Below are 16,063 nucleotides of genomic sequence, written 5' to 3'. Positions count from 1 at the left end.
GTATTTACACATTCCTCCACATGTTTTAGAAAGATCCATGTCAGAGACAGTCACATTTATTGCTCATGTTCAACAGAAATAGTGTTCATTTAGATGGTCTGGAAGCTGTTTCAGACCAAAGTCCATGTTCTGGCTGAGACATTGTCCTTAGATATAACAATTATTAATTTTCAAAGTTTGATAAATTCTTCATCTCCTTAATTTCATTATCCTGCCCGTTTCCAAGGGGCAGTGAAGGCCGGGCGTTACACCCTCCTGGATTTCCTGCTACTGCTGGAAGTAGCCGATGAATATTTAAACTGTCCCTGCAGGACCCGAAAAAGGCACATGGTTAAAATGAAAAAAAGCGGGGAAAGTTCAGAAAGGTCAGGCAAACTCCGGGGGATTTCTCTCCCGGCACTTTCCATGGCCGAGGCTTTGGCGGCTCAATGAACCCATTATATCCCCCGGACTCGGGAAAACAAACTTTGTCAGGTCCCCGTTCATTAGCACCTCGTACTCTGTTTGAACCTGGCCCGGTCCCCGGTGCCTCGAGGGGAAGCCCTTTTTCCGAAATCAGACGCACTGTACACACACACGGCCCTCTTATGGGGCTTTCCACCGGCAAACACGCAGGACCAAAGTCAAACCTCCGCGGTGCCGTAAAGAAGCGGGGGGAGAGAGCCGGGGAGGCTCCGCGGCGTTTGAAGGCAAAGAAAATAGAGCCGGTGTCTGTTAATCGAGCAGCGCCGGAGTCAAAGGTCGCCGCTCGCACCGGCAGCGTCTCGCTTATACGGTCCACTCATAACTCAAAACGCAGTTTTATATTCCATTACTCGGGTCTGGTATTTAGCATGGCATTCAGACTTAGTGTTCTTTGTCAAGATCTTTCCTACGGGGTGCCAACTGCGACATAAAAGTTCTTATTTTAACATGTTTTTTCTTGTGCTCAAGCTAAATATTCCTTTCATGCCACATTTAGCAAAAAATATGATGCTGTTTGTAGTTTATTTTGCCATATTTATGAAGATATCAAAAACATAAAAATACATTAAATATGTAAAATGTATAATTTAGGTCAAATATCAATATTTAAACTAAATGTTTTCTAATCTTGGACCTCTATAAATGCTGACTTCCCAAAATTGGGGCCACCTTTGCAGTGTCTCTCTACATAATAGCTTGGGGATCCTTGAGTGAAGACTCCAGACCTTGCAGTGTTCACAGTGATGCTTATGAATATGCAAGGTCTCGCCTATTGGAGATAGGCCCTTGTTCTTTTAAACAGTCCTTGGTTAAGCACTCCTAAGTAGAATATGTGTGCTCTGTATGTTAGCGTGCCCTACCCACAATTCATTGTGTTCTTTATTTATCCTTTATTTAGAAGGGGAGAACCTAGGAAAGTCCATTGAGAATGTGTTACTCTTTTTCAAAGGTGCCCTTGGGAGAATTTCCCAGAGAGAACAGTTGGAATTGTGGGGAGAGAGAGCAATTTTTGTGTTAAGAGCCTTGCTCAAGGGCCCAACAGCGGAGTTTATTCTTTTTTTTGTGCAGAGGGCCCAACTTCATCTCTCCAGATACAAGTCAGCATCCCTATTTGCCCACCTGGGGCTCAAACCAAAAACTCTATAGTTTCCAGTCACCAAACCACCAGTCTACCCTGCCACCTGGTTGAGAGAGTTATCATTCAGGAGCTGACCTGAAAAGTTGCAGGGAGTCAATGGATTGTACACTCTTGGTAATGTCATTGCCAACTCCTCACGGGGAGGTCAATTTGAAATGCTACCCGTGGTAATAATTTTCAAACAGGAAGTTAATCACATGGATGTGGTGAGTTGTCCTCATTCCCCTGAACCGAAGGTACAGCTACTTATTTCTTACGCAATGCTATTTCTCAAGTTATAAATTTCAAATTTTGAACACTTGCGATTTGTCGACATTTCCATCCAACGAGTGATATGTTGTCATCGACTTTTGGATGATTTTTTTCGAGATGTCAGTATACCGTCGCGCGCGGCCCCTTTAAATATCACGAACAATCTGGTGAGCTGCAAAATGCTTTTAGCAGGACTCTGGCCCGGCTTTGGTGTGGTACGTGGCCAAACGGGGCCGGCCCTGAGGATCGAAATGAAAAGTGGCTCGCCGACACCGGGAGACCGCAGAATTATGGGGTGCTCTGTTGCGCCGCGTTCCCCGCGTCCAAAAACACACGGCCACAACAAATGTCTGAAAAGTGCTTCAGCAGATCTGTGTCCTCGCTACAGGGCAGCGTGTTTCGTGGTAAATCACAGCATTCAAACGCTGCTCATTATTTATTTGCTTGGCAGACTCTGACAGACAATATAACATGGAGATGTAATGAAACCATTCAGGTAAAGCTCCAGAATTGTTTCTGGGTCATCATCATCCTCATCATCATCATCATCATTATATGTTTGCAGCCTTGTGTCCAGCTTTCTGACTATAAGCTCTGATCCTGAGTCACTTGTGCTTTACTTTGTTTAGCACAGTCACTCCCATTATGTAAGAATATTCTACTGAAGAGGTTTGAAGGTTGTTATTGTATGTTTTGGAAAGTCACGCTATTATTTCTGGTACCATTGCTGTTTATTCGTATGCAGCAGGTTTAATCCTGAACAGAACAAAAAAGTAAATCTGAAAATACATGGTGTGCTGGATAATTTATTTGTGCTTAAATAATTGAGCGTTGGGGTGGGGAAGACCTTTCAGATGTATAATACCCAAATTCAATCCATAACGTGCTTTGCTCTTTAATTGGATGGTAAAATACAAGCAAGTGCTAAATATTTAAATATTTTTGATGCTTACAAAAAAGAAATGTGCTTTCAATAAATCTAAGTCTAAATGAGAAATGAGGCTTAGTTTTTATTTATTTATGGACGCAATAACATTAAGATGAATCAGGCAACGTGATGTATGGGTATGTTTGAACATTGAGGCAACGGTACTCTAAGACCTACAAATGTGCTCTAAACATCAGAACCTTTACGCGCTAAAGAAACACATAGCCCGGGCCTTCTCCCAGCAGACGGGCCCGGCATCGCACAGCTGCAGTTCTAATTTGTATCACCATGTGCAAATAGGGCCGTGACCACACAGGCCCGGAGACCGAGCCAAGACCGCGCTTAAAAAGGCCCTTCTCCCTGACCAGAGAGGAAGGAACACATTCCAAGAAAGGAAGACATCAGTGGAGGAGCAAAGCCGCAGGTCTGGAAACGGATCCTCGCCATCGGGAGACAGAAATAAAGAGCTGCGGTCCTTTCCTGCTGTCACTTGCACCCGAAAAACTTTTCCAGAGCGCAGTTACAACACAAACAACTGACATTAATGGCACGGTAATGATGAAAATAATTGCGTAGTGAACGCGCGCCTGTTCTTTGGCCTTTTAGTGTGCTATCTGATATCCCATGATGCAGTAAATAACTGCAACAACTTTTCATCACTTTGCAGTAATGCTCATAGTTTTGGGATATAGTGCTACAAATCGGAATATACTGCTCCATATTGCATAATATACTGGTCTATGCTGAAATATATTGGTGAATAATATACTGTGATGCAAAATATAGAGAGGGCTAATGGGATATAATGGTGCATCATGGGATGTAATGGTGGAAAATAGGATATAGTGAAGCATAAATTGATAAAGTGGGGCATTTAATAGTGGTAGGTCTTGTGGTAGGGGTTGTGGTTATTGTTGATGTGGCTTAGTGTTATTTCCATTGCCATACACCTGGTTGTTGTAACACTGGTGGATTTTCTTGTGTAACTATAATGGAAGAATAGTGGTGCATAATATAGTGGTGCAGGATGCCTTTATCGTAAGTCATTGGGCATTGGATTCTGCACCAGGGGTGACACATACAAACAAACCACTGCCAATACTTCTTGTTCATATTTTATATTTCTATATGTATGTGTATATGTGTTTGTGTGTACAGTCTGAATTAATCTAATGTGCCTGGTTTTATGTGAAATGCCACCACCTCTGTCTCCTGACCAGAACCTTAACTGAAAACCATTTTGTGAACACATCTCGCATGCAGTTAAGCAATGCCCTCTAGGTGGCATCACTGTCACTTTAACTACAGAAAGTGTGGAGATTTAACTGCACTTCATGAACCTCTCCAGCCCTCCAATGCTCACACCAGTCTGTAAGATTCAAATTGTCATCATGCTCTGGACTGCTGTGACTCTCCCTCGGTTGAAAGTTAGCTTCTTCAATAGCAAATGGTTGGTTAAAAGGTTCTGCATTCATTGATGTGTTCACTACAGTGATGTGTATGCACCCATGAAACACAGGCTCTGAAGCACAGAAACAGCCAAAGAATAATTAGGATTAGGCAACATTCTGTCTTAGAATGGTTTGCCGGACATTTTATAGCTTGGAGAGGTCTTAAGCTCTTGAAGGCTCCTAACATTTTGGTGGCATGGACCATGTTTGACCACATGTTTCTTCCAAGGGCTTGACTTGAATCTGGATGTTATTTAAATTCATCCTTCAGATATATTCTTGCAGATCCAGTAGAGGTAGCAAAATGAAATAATTATATATGGCGAACATATGCAAACAATACTCTCCCGGAGTTTGGAATGGTGTTGACCACTTTGTTGTATAATTGTATTTCAGTTCACTCACAGAAATGCAGATCCAGATGCAATGTGAGCAGTATTCCCCTTAATCTTCATTTTGAGAATCTTTTCCTGAACACTCTGAAATATAAGTGGGTCAGATTTGGTTTTTTAAAATTCTGATTGGTTCTCTCTATGCATGATCCCATGGTGATTCTTTGCTTCAAATGATAGCAGATTTGTCATGTACAGCCCATACCTTTGAACTAAAAGCCTGTTATTAGAGGGGTGGGGAAATGAGAAGGGGTCGTAAAAAAAGAAGAAAAAAAAAAACTCCCTCTAAAGAGGATAAAAAAAGTCAAAATCTCAATGTTGGACAAAGTCATTCTCGTGTGATCCATCTTCAGACAACCTTCTTGTATTTTTTTGTACTAATATAATTAGGGTAATTATTTTGAGCTGCTACAGAGATATAATATGTGACAGTGATTAGATTAGCTAAATAAATAAATAAACAAAACACTTTAAAATTAAAGAACAGGATGTGATAGTGGCCTAATTTGATTCATTACAGTAAATAACACATAATATTGCGTGGTTTACACGATATTAGACCTAGATCTTGCTGGTTCACACGATATTCCCACATCATGTGCACACCATAGACATACTTATTTTATACAGACATTGATTACTACAATTCATAACCATTTTCTTTTGCTTTTACATTATGGGATCTGCAGTAGCAATGAACTATTACTGTAAAAAATTATAATAATTGTCACGTATTCTGAAATATTTAAGCAATTCTCATAGACAGTACTGACATTGATTATGAATGTCCAATACTCACAGCAAGAGTTCTGAGAATTGTCATTGTTTATATTCCTGAAAATGGGATTACTGAAATGATTAACTATATACAGTCCCAGTAGTAATTGGACCTTATCATTAGAGGAACACTGGGGGCAGTCCCCTGTAGCTGAACTTGGTTACTACGTGTGCGCTCTTTAACGCCGACTCTCGTCTCCATCCATGATACACACCTGCATTATAAACATACGGGACTGTCCAACAAGAGCACTATCTGTCTATTCAAGGACATTGCTGGACAGAGGCCAGCCAGAGAGGCAAATAGCTACAACAGTATTTGTTTGTTGGCAAGGACATGGCTGACCTGTGGAGAGCCTGTCAGGTTCAGGAATACAGCATGAAACTACTGACAAAGCACTCTAGGTGTAAAAACACTGCACTTTACATAAAAAGACTAGCAGTAGTGAGAACAGAGTGAGTGTTACTTAAACTCTAAAACCAATTTTTAAAAAATGTTAAAACAGAGAAAGCCTTCATACACACTGGCTGCATTTGTACTGCAGCTCTCGGCCTCCTAATGACCATCACAAAGAAAAAAAAAAACTCCCAGATATGGTGTATCTTGAGGGCAGACAGCAGGTGCACTTCACAGTATTCATGTGTATCCCCGGCTTGGCTGTTACACATCCCTTTTTCAATTCCGGCGGGTTTATTTTAAGCGTTTGTGACCATGGAACCACGTCTTCCGTCCTGAATGAAGGAAAGGGGAGGAGCCAGGCAGGTGTCAGAGCTGAGAATCGTCAGGAAATGTGAATCAGAAATATAAACAAAAACACACAATGTCCACACCTCGCTGGTTTTATGTAAACATAAGTGGAATAAATACGGCGTTCTATCCAAATATCCTGATGTATATGTGCCTATTTTGAGTCAAGTCTAATTTTGTTTCCAGCATTTGAGGGTAAAGATTGAGTGTAACTTAGGGCAGCAAACCCACACACAGATCCCCCCTGTGTGGCCAGAGTTTGATTCCTGAGTCATTTTCTGTACTGTGATCCCTTCACTGTCAGTAACCCTGTCTGCTTTCCTCCTGTCTCAAGTGAAAATGATATAACAAGGGTAGACAACTGGTATTTTTTCCTAAGTCCTGTTCAGGTGCGTCTGTCTCTCACACTCTCTTTTGCACACACGCTCCCTTATATTCACATTCTCACACATACACGTGCTCTCTCTCTCACACACACACATGCATGCACAAATGGATTTATCAGTGCAAATATAAACACACTCGCACCCAGATGCACACGTATTCTTTCTCACACAACTATGCAAATACTTTCATATACACAAACACACAATGTCAGTCACATACATGCTAGTTCTTTATCTTTCTCCCCCCCTACAATCACACCCACCCATACAAATACTTTCATACACACAAACACACACTGTCATTCACACACATGGTATTTCGTTATCTCTCTCCCCCCTACACACACACACACACACACACACACACGTGTGCACACACACAGAGTAGTTCTTATTATACAAAAGAACATCTGCTGAAAAATGGGAACAAACAGGAATGCCAAACATTGGCCAGCCGCGGTCCACATGTGCGCTCGGAGAGGAACGCTTATAGATCCATCTCTGCGTTCATATCTGTGTCCTCACAGAGGCCAGGCACAGAATGACGACTCCCCTTTCATCTTCCCGTGATTCATTCTCGGTTTTGCTCTAAATATCCCCTAGAATCGACAAACAGGACACCAACAAAAATGTGCGGCCGAACATTTCGCCCGGTGCCAGGCCCAGATGTTCAGACCGGGACATGTGGAAGCGAAAACACTGCCATGAAAAATAATCTTCAGGTTCCACGATTTATGTAAACAGATGTGGTTCCTTCCCATCAACTCTTCAGAATAAATTTACGCCCCCACCACACTCCTTCTCCTTTTTCTATCCTCCCCTGACATTGCTGACGGAGGAGTGGAGATTAACTGGCGAAGGCAGTGAAAAGCAGCACTGTCACCATCCTCATGCATAAATAAATGGCCAGTTGTGCTGTCTGTGAGATCATTAACAGTCCCCTGATTGGTCAGGAGGAACCTGGCCTGTTTTATTCAGTTGTTTACTGCAACAGGTGAGTGAAATATATAAAAGTAAATTCTAAAATAAACCATCAGACATTTCCCTTAAGCAGCATGAAAGACTGGGCTCAGAAGCATGTGCTGTTCGCACAGCCTTATTGGCTGATACAATAGTCTTGTCATTGCAGTGTTCATTATGAATGGGCACATTTGCAAGTTTGGGGGATACACTATATCTGTATCTTTGGGGGATACACTGTATCAAAGCTAACCATTACACACTCCACCAGAATGATTTGAGGACACACAGGCATGCAATAAATCATTGGTCTATGTTTGCTAAAATAGAGCAACTGAATATAGCGGACATAAACATGGGATAAACGTGGGCGTCGCAATTGAATGAACTGCATTTATGTAGTACTTATCACAATCTTGAAGTGTTTTACACTTAAGTGGGGACAAGCTCACCACAACTGCCATCAAAAGCCACCACCAGCACTGAGCATAACCAGCAGCCATTTTGCAGCAGAGCTCTCTCCACACATCAGCAGAGCTAGAGATGGAGATAGGTAGGGGATCAGGTAGAAAAGGTTGGACTAAAACTTAGCCAGGAATAACCAACTTTTTGTAATAACTACCAAGGAATATTTGAAGGCATAGGTCACTTTCTGCAGTTTTTGAAATATTATTTCAGTTTTAGTGAATGTTTTTGATTGGTTTTTGTTTGCAATGAAGGATATTTTAGATATTTACGGATGTTTCTCACCACTGTTCAACATCACGATGGCTGATGTGGGGACATCAACAAGTTTGTGGTGGAAGATTGTCATTCATCTCATTATATGACATTGTATATATTAAATCAATTATCATTAGCCTTTGCAATTGAAATATGCATTCAGCAGTTGGAAATTCAGCAATTGAACCATTGTCTACATGCAAAACAGCAGTTACATTGATGAATGGGGTTTGAGTTAGCAAACTTTAAGATGCAAAGATAAACTGTTTTACAGTGTGCTATTGTCTCTATCAATATAGATCAATTGCAGTACAGTACTGTACATACTGTGATGCTTTACTGACATCTTCCACAGCATCATCATGCACATGTGACTGTGTTACATGTATATAGTATATGATGAAAATAAAAATAATAATAAAGTGAATCTAATCTGGAAAGATAAAAAAAAAAACATACCATTGACTCTTAATCCCATATAATACTAGTGATACACAGTAATACTATTGTGGCTAATACTTGCAATGCAAAACTACGTCTTTTACCTTGTGTAATTAATTTAAACGTGGCTTACTGCATTTTCCTTATACACCCGCAACCAAATCAGCAAAGCAATGTGTAATAAATTCATCTGAGTGCAGCATAACGAAGTGCACCATGGCATTTGCGCTAAAAAAAAACTGCTACAGCTAAATTTTTATGAAGAGCAACAACAACAGAATGAAAACATTCAAAATTGGAGGATTGCTAAATACCCGACGGATTCGAAGAAAAACATCAGCTACTACTGATTTTCATTTCTATTAACTGAGTCCTTCGTAATGAATCCCAGCTGTCCTAACAAAGTACTTTAAAAATTGGCATTCATGCGCTGGCAGCTGGCTCTAATGAAATGCTTTGTGTGGTTTATTAGCAGTTCAGGCTCCTTAAACCTTAGCAACATTCCACTTTCCTTATTGTGGTGCTTGTTCTGTTTTATTGTGCTGGTTTATTTTGTGGCAGAGACTTGTGCAAAGTGTTGCAACCAAAGAAAACTGCAGTCACTTGGGGGGGTGTTTGAAAAAAAAAGAACAAAATAAACATCTGTGTTTCATAATTCTTCTTCTCTTATTCCAGCTGGCCAGAGATCGCCATCGCTGTTATTTTCAGATAAATTGCATGGTCCGGTGACCCCTCCAGTCAAAAGGAATGGCGATGTATATATTTAAAGCCATTTGTTGGAGCAAATCCAGTGCTCACCGGTTAGTTACAATAAATCTCGGAAGGCACGCAAAAATAACTGTGACGGCGGAAAGGAAGAAATCGCCGTGTTTGTGTATTAAAAGAAAATATTATAAATACACAAGAGTGAGAAGATGACTGATGTTTTGTGCATGGCTGGAAAAGGACAAGACTTGTTGGCCAGCGAAGAATCTGGCCACTCCTGGGTGGAGCTCTTGGGAGGTGATGAGGGACAGGAAGTTCTTTTGGATGTAGGACGGAAGTAGATACATGCCAGAGTGTTCTGGGAGATTGCCAGAATGCTCTCTACAGGTTATTTTATTGTTCTTCGCAACTTCTAAGGTTGTACATTTTTTTCTCCTTTGGCTAGACAAAGGCCCACAATCATTGGTAGTGACAATGATGATGGTTATATTTACTTTTGTCATCATCTGAAAATGCTTTACAGAGAAGATGGAATACTTACTCAACCACTTCATCGCTGAGATTAATTTGCTCTGGAGGGAAAATGAAAGTCGTACATCACTTCTAGAACCAACTTAAACTTTCTTAGGAGGTCTCAAATCCGAGTGCTAACCCCAACCTTGCTTAGCATCAGCTAACAGGTAGGAGAAAGGCACAGGCTGGTATGGTAGTGGATAAAGTAAGTCTGCAGGGGCTGAGGAATGAAGATAATAAAATTTGGCTTTTTGGTTAAATGTTTTTGGTTAAAGGAGCATTATCCACCCCATTGCAGAATCCCCCCCCCCCCTCCCCCTCTCTCTCTCTCTCACTTTCTATCTGCACACAAAACGAGAGGATCGTGAGTGTGGTCTCGTGACTTCCAGCATCACTATTTCACCTCCAAAACTGTCTTCCCTATTTCCCAGCGGGCTTTGCTTTGCTCACAGCTGAGGCTCAGATGAAAAGGGAGATTATCAGAGAAGGACCAGCTTTGGCATTTTCACACAAAGACGGTCCTGTTACCTAACACTGGCCGTCCTGTTCCAGGGGGTTTATACTGTTCCAAAGGCACATTTCATGGAACAGTTAGCAAGGTCACTGCACCTCGTCCGGGAGTGTAACAGAGGTTTGTTCCTTCCCTTTAACAAACCCGTTAAACACACACGCAAGCACACACAAGCAAACACACACACACACACCCCCACACGCACACACACACTCACACTCACACTCACTTAAAATGATGAATTCACCTTTATCCCACATAACCTCCAAAGACCTGGTAATTCATTTTTGTCCCCTGTAGCAGGTCATGAGTGTCTGCTGTTAATCTCAAGAACCATACATACTATGCTGAAACCTACACTACAAGGGACGTTCAAAAAGAAATTCTATTTTTGAAAATTGAAAATTTCTGCAGCTGCACTGAAAACATTGTTTTTTGTCATCCAAGACACTTGTTTCATGCCAAAAAAAATGTAAATAAAAAATTACTATTTTTTTCTGCCGGGTCTCAGGAGGTTATTATTTGGTAAAACAATTGCTTCCTCCAGGAACATGGAAAGGGAAGAATTCTCCAGTCATCCACTGAATTTTTGGTTCTGACCACGCCCATGTTAATGTCACTCAAGATCCACTTATAACCAGAACAATACCATGACGATAAATACAATAACTTGACAACACATTTTTAAACAAGTGACCAATGTCGTTGTCAGGTAACAATACATGGTTGTTCAAAATTATGCTAAATATAATAATTCTGAGAATAGTTTTTGAAATTATTTTACGATTAAAAAGTATATTAAAAGGCACTGCATACAAAATTTTTTAGAAATTGAATCACATTTTAGGTTGGGCTTAAATTTAATATTTCTAAAGCCTACAGTATATATACACATTCATATGCATGACCTATGCATTTCTCATTAGCTTAATTCACATTCATTCATATGTGTGTTATGGATGATGTAACAAAATAGGTCATAGTCTTGGTTCCATAATGCTTTATATTATTTGTCATAGCTAGATTTCTATAGTATCAATAACTTCTTTCTTTTACATATATCATAAGAACACAATTATGGCACAAGTGTCATAAAGTTTTGTTTAGTCATTGAAAACACGCTGAAAACACAATTAGCAACACTAGTACATCCATTATTCATTAAAATAGCTGTACTCAACTTAACTCGACTATATAACACATATAATTCAGCAATGTATTGCATTTCATTTGACCAAGAATGGACACACCTTCAGAAGGTTTTACAGCATGATAAATGCTTTAGGATTTGCTTAAAGTGGAATGCGCTTTTGAGTCTATCATTATTACTATGACCCCTTATGTGACGCATATGAATGCATGTAAAGTATTCATAAATGCTACATAAACCCCACCTGAAGTAGAGGGCTACCCACATTTTGCTAGAATAAGTTGTGCTATGTCTGGCACTTTGATTGATAACAGTAGTCAGAATGGTCACCTTGGAGCAGGTGTTCCACTTGACCTCTCCACGCTCAATGAACTAATAAACAAAGACTCCATTATTGTAGGCAGAGTTGCTTTCTGGGTCTTGTGCTACGCTAAGGGGGCACTGTGGACATACCCAAAACACCACAATGGAAGGCACATATCAGGCCCCAGAGAGGCAAAGACAGGGAAGTCTGAGTGTGAAGGGGTCTGCACCTGGGCAGAGAGAATGAAAAGCCCCCATTCATCCACAGCCCCTCCTCTAGGGGAAGTGGCCTGAATTAAACAAGCCCAATTCACCAGACCCCTCTTACTGTACATTCATGTCCTCTGTGAGACACAAGCAAATAATACTCATGTGTACCTCCTGTGGTCTTCTATCTCTTTAGCTCCTCTTTTTTCTCTATCTCCCTCTCCTCTTTCTCAAGTTTAAAAAGCTTAATTTGTAACATCATAAATATTACCAAACCATTGCATGTTGGAACTAATCTAATACAATGCAAGAAAGAGATGCATACCACATACTGTAGAATATCAAAAGAATACAAATAAATTCACAGTGTCAGTGTATCCATTTGAGTGGTCCAATGTGGACATTTTCTTTAGCCAGTGCACCAGTGTTGCTCCTCTTCACATAAAGAAAATGGCATTACCCAAATTTGGGAAATGTGTGTCTAACAGAGTTATTTGGGGGAAATATTTTCCCTACTATAGCTGAAATCCAAATAAAATATTCAAATACATGTGTATTCATTTGTTTTCATGCCGGTAAAAAACAGTTTGGTGGCTGGATGGCTATGGATGTGGAATCTCATAATGATGTTCTGTATAAAGAGTGATGTGTCGGATTAAGGAAATGTGTTGAATGGGTGATGTTGGGTGATGATGGTATGTTAAGTGAAAGTGCTAGGTGAGGGTGACATGTCATGTCAGCCAATCATGACTGCCGTAACAAATACATACCGTCAATCCTGATTGGCCACACACCAGTGAGTTCTCAAGTCCAAATGAGCTCGGTCTGGCACCTGCACCACAGAGCGTCTAGCAATTACGGCCAGAATCAGGGACACAAAAACTCCAGACCTTAGCCTTTGACCTTTTCCAGCAAACATAAACTAATTATCTTCCCTGGGAGTCCCCTTCAGTGGCTGTGAGTGGCTGGGCCAGGGCTGGTGACACTTCAATCGGCAAGCGCGATCTGGAGCGTGTAATTCCGGAACACTCTCTCTCATTATCTCATACTTTGAAAGGGAGGGCGGCGGCACAGATACCGCCAGAATCTCGCAGTCATCTGGACGGAGGGGATGTCAGCTGTGCCCCCCCCCCCCCTTCCACCCAAACCTCCCACTCGCCTACAAGGGGCCATTGTCCGCTGTCACTTTTGGTCCCGTCAAAACAGTTTTTGTTTTAATGACAACGTGTTAATGGGCCCACTGCTGGGTGTGAGGGGGGAAGCCAATCAGGCGCATCGCATGGGGTCGAAGGTTAATGGAGGCCTTTCTGATCCACCGGATGAGAGATTCGCAGCCTTTCACTCGGCAAGCGAGAGGCGGAGAATGTAACAGAATTAGTTGGACAGGTACCAGGCCAGAAGCACCCCAATGAGCCGGTGGAAGCAGGCCCGTGTGAATCGGACCAGATGGGCCACCTGCACTGAGAAAGGTGCCAGAACCAGTACCAAAATGACATGACCTCAGCTGGGGTGGACGGAGGGGAGGTGATGCCACCTGTAATTTTTTTGAGAACAGTGCAGCAATTATAAAATTGGATTGCTTTATTTTGTTCAGTCACCCATGAGCCACCTGATTGAGCAGTTATATATACCAGTTCTTTGATTTACAGTACATCCCACTGCATTTCACTGCACCATTTGTATCATCTCCTAATTTACACTCAGAGGTGGTAAAGATATGATTCATAGATGTCCAAGCAATGAAGCAGCTAAAACCTGATTATTATTATTATTATTATTTTATTATTATATATATATTTTTTTTTCTACCTGAAAAATATCTGGATCTCAGAGACACTACAGTATAGAGCTACCAAATTTGGTAGTTAGCTTGCAAATATCATGCAGTACTCAAGCACCAAAACCCATCCACATTGACCACATGGTGGTGCTATGAAAAGCCGTTTTACATTTTGGCCTGTATCTCATTAACTTTAAGGCAAGGAAACACTACCATTTTTGCAGATAAATTTTCATACTCCAAAGCATTTTGCTACACTGCTCCCAGAAATGTTGTGGTGAATACATGTAAACAGAAAGTGAGGCATAACTACTGAACACTGCATGCAATTGGGATAAAACTTTCACAGATGTATTTCACTCATAGCCACAAGGAATTTTGACCGCAATGTTTCGCTTTAGAGTGCCAACTTCAGGTAATGCGTGTCTTATGCATTTGGATCATAACTCTGACATTCTTTGGCCTAGATTAAGAATGTGGTGTATATTCATTAAGTCCAAATCCAAATTGGTTGGCCACAATGCACTCAAAATTTGTGGGAAATAAGCGGTAAAAGGATGCGATGTGTAACCTCTGAATAATGGATCCAATATGGATGAAACTTACATTCCCATGTCTGTCTGAAGTCTGCAAAGCATATTGTGTACAAACAGTTCTGCTCTATTGAGCTACCATCAGATGAAACATTTATATTTTTCATATTATTAACTCTAATTCTAACTACTTGGCCTGCATTCAAAATCCTTACATTCCAAGATTCGTCAGTCTGGTGTTTTGTGTCATTCATTATATCCTGAAAAATGATAAGACAGCAAAGCTATACGCTATTTGCCAAATGTTAATTGCCACTCACAGCTATATTTGTAGTATATTCAGTGTTAATATTTACATGAGTACACGTCTAGTGAATAGTAGATGGCGTACAACCTATTTACCCATTTTAGACAATACTGTATCATGTACTACCGTTGTACTCCTGGGTGTTGGATTAAGGCATCAAAACCATTTTATTTAAGTGGGAATCCTCAGCCACAGGGCAGTAATTTCTGGGTAGAGCCTTGAGATCAGATTGAGATGAGTTTTATACACTCCTTTTATGTGATGTCATCCAAGCAAATACAAATACCTTCAGTGTGGTTCCAAGTATTCCGAGTTGCGGTAACAAACACATTCTGTCAGTCCGGAAGGGCCCCTCAGCGGAAGGACTTTAAGCACGAAGGTCCAGCAGCACCTGCCCCACGCGGCATCCAGCAAGAACAGACCATGCTACGGGTACAGAAAAACCCTAACTCTGCAATGAATTTAAAATACATTATGAGTCCTACAATCCACACACAGTCAAGGACATCACAACTCACAGAAAAATAGGGTTATTGTCATGATATCTGTTCACATAGGAGAATAATGCACTTCCTCACAACAGAAATGCATTTGACAGCCCTTTTATAAAGACAGGCTGTAACGTTTATTAGTAGATTTGATGCATATATTATTGAGCCTGGGATGGGATCGCAACCCATATTTGCTGACCTCCCCCCACTCCTTATTTTGACATTTTAGAAATTTTTCAGGATAGTGGGGAGTGCCCTGAACCTTAACCACGAGACCACTGGGGATTGCTACAGCTGAATAAACCCAGACACAGAGATGGCACAGGAGGCAAAAATAATGGAAGCAAATCTACAAGGTTTTTACTTGAAAATCTTGGTAGCAAAGAATCCAGATAAAAAATTGTTTAGTAAGCAATGGAAAAGTCCAGGCTCAAACCATACAAAACGTAATGCAAAGGTAACTTGAGATTCTGCGCTGAGAGAAACACTACAGCTAGAACTCATTTTGAGACTGAGTGACATGAAACACAAAACACCAGTTGACTAGACACATGAGCAACTAAATAAGTACATGAGCAAGAAAGGGTCAGTCCTGATAGCCTGGAAAGTTCTCAAGACTCCAAGACCTCAAGTGTGGGCAACAGGGGAAACAACAGGAAACTTCACAGCACCACCTAAGGATATGTCCTGACCCTCCTCCCAGGATTAACAGGCCAGAGGTAGTGAAACTTCCAAATGAGGTCAGGATCCAGGAAGTCACATGCCAGGACCTAGCAGGGACCTAGTGAAAGTCCAGCAGGTGTAGGACTTTGTGGTCAGGCAGATAGTTAAGGAGACAAGGAGAAGGGGGAGGCCTGGAAGCTGGACCAGGGGACTGGTGATCACAGGTCTCAGGCAAAAGA

Source organism: Anguilla rostrata, chromosome 1 (assembly GCF_018555375.3).
Source record: "Anguilla rostrata isolate EN2019 chromosome 1, ASM1855537v3, whole genome shotgun sequence".
Lineage (NCBI taxonomy): Eukaryota > Metazoa > Chordata > Actinopteri > Anguilliformes > Anguillidae > Anguilla > Anguilla rostrata.
The sequence above is the reverse complement of the archived record's forward strand: the minus strand, read 5'-3'. Positions refer to the sequence as shown.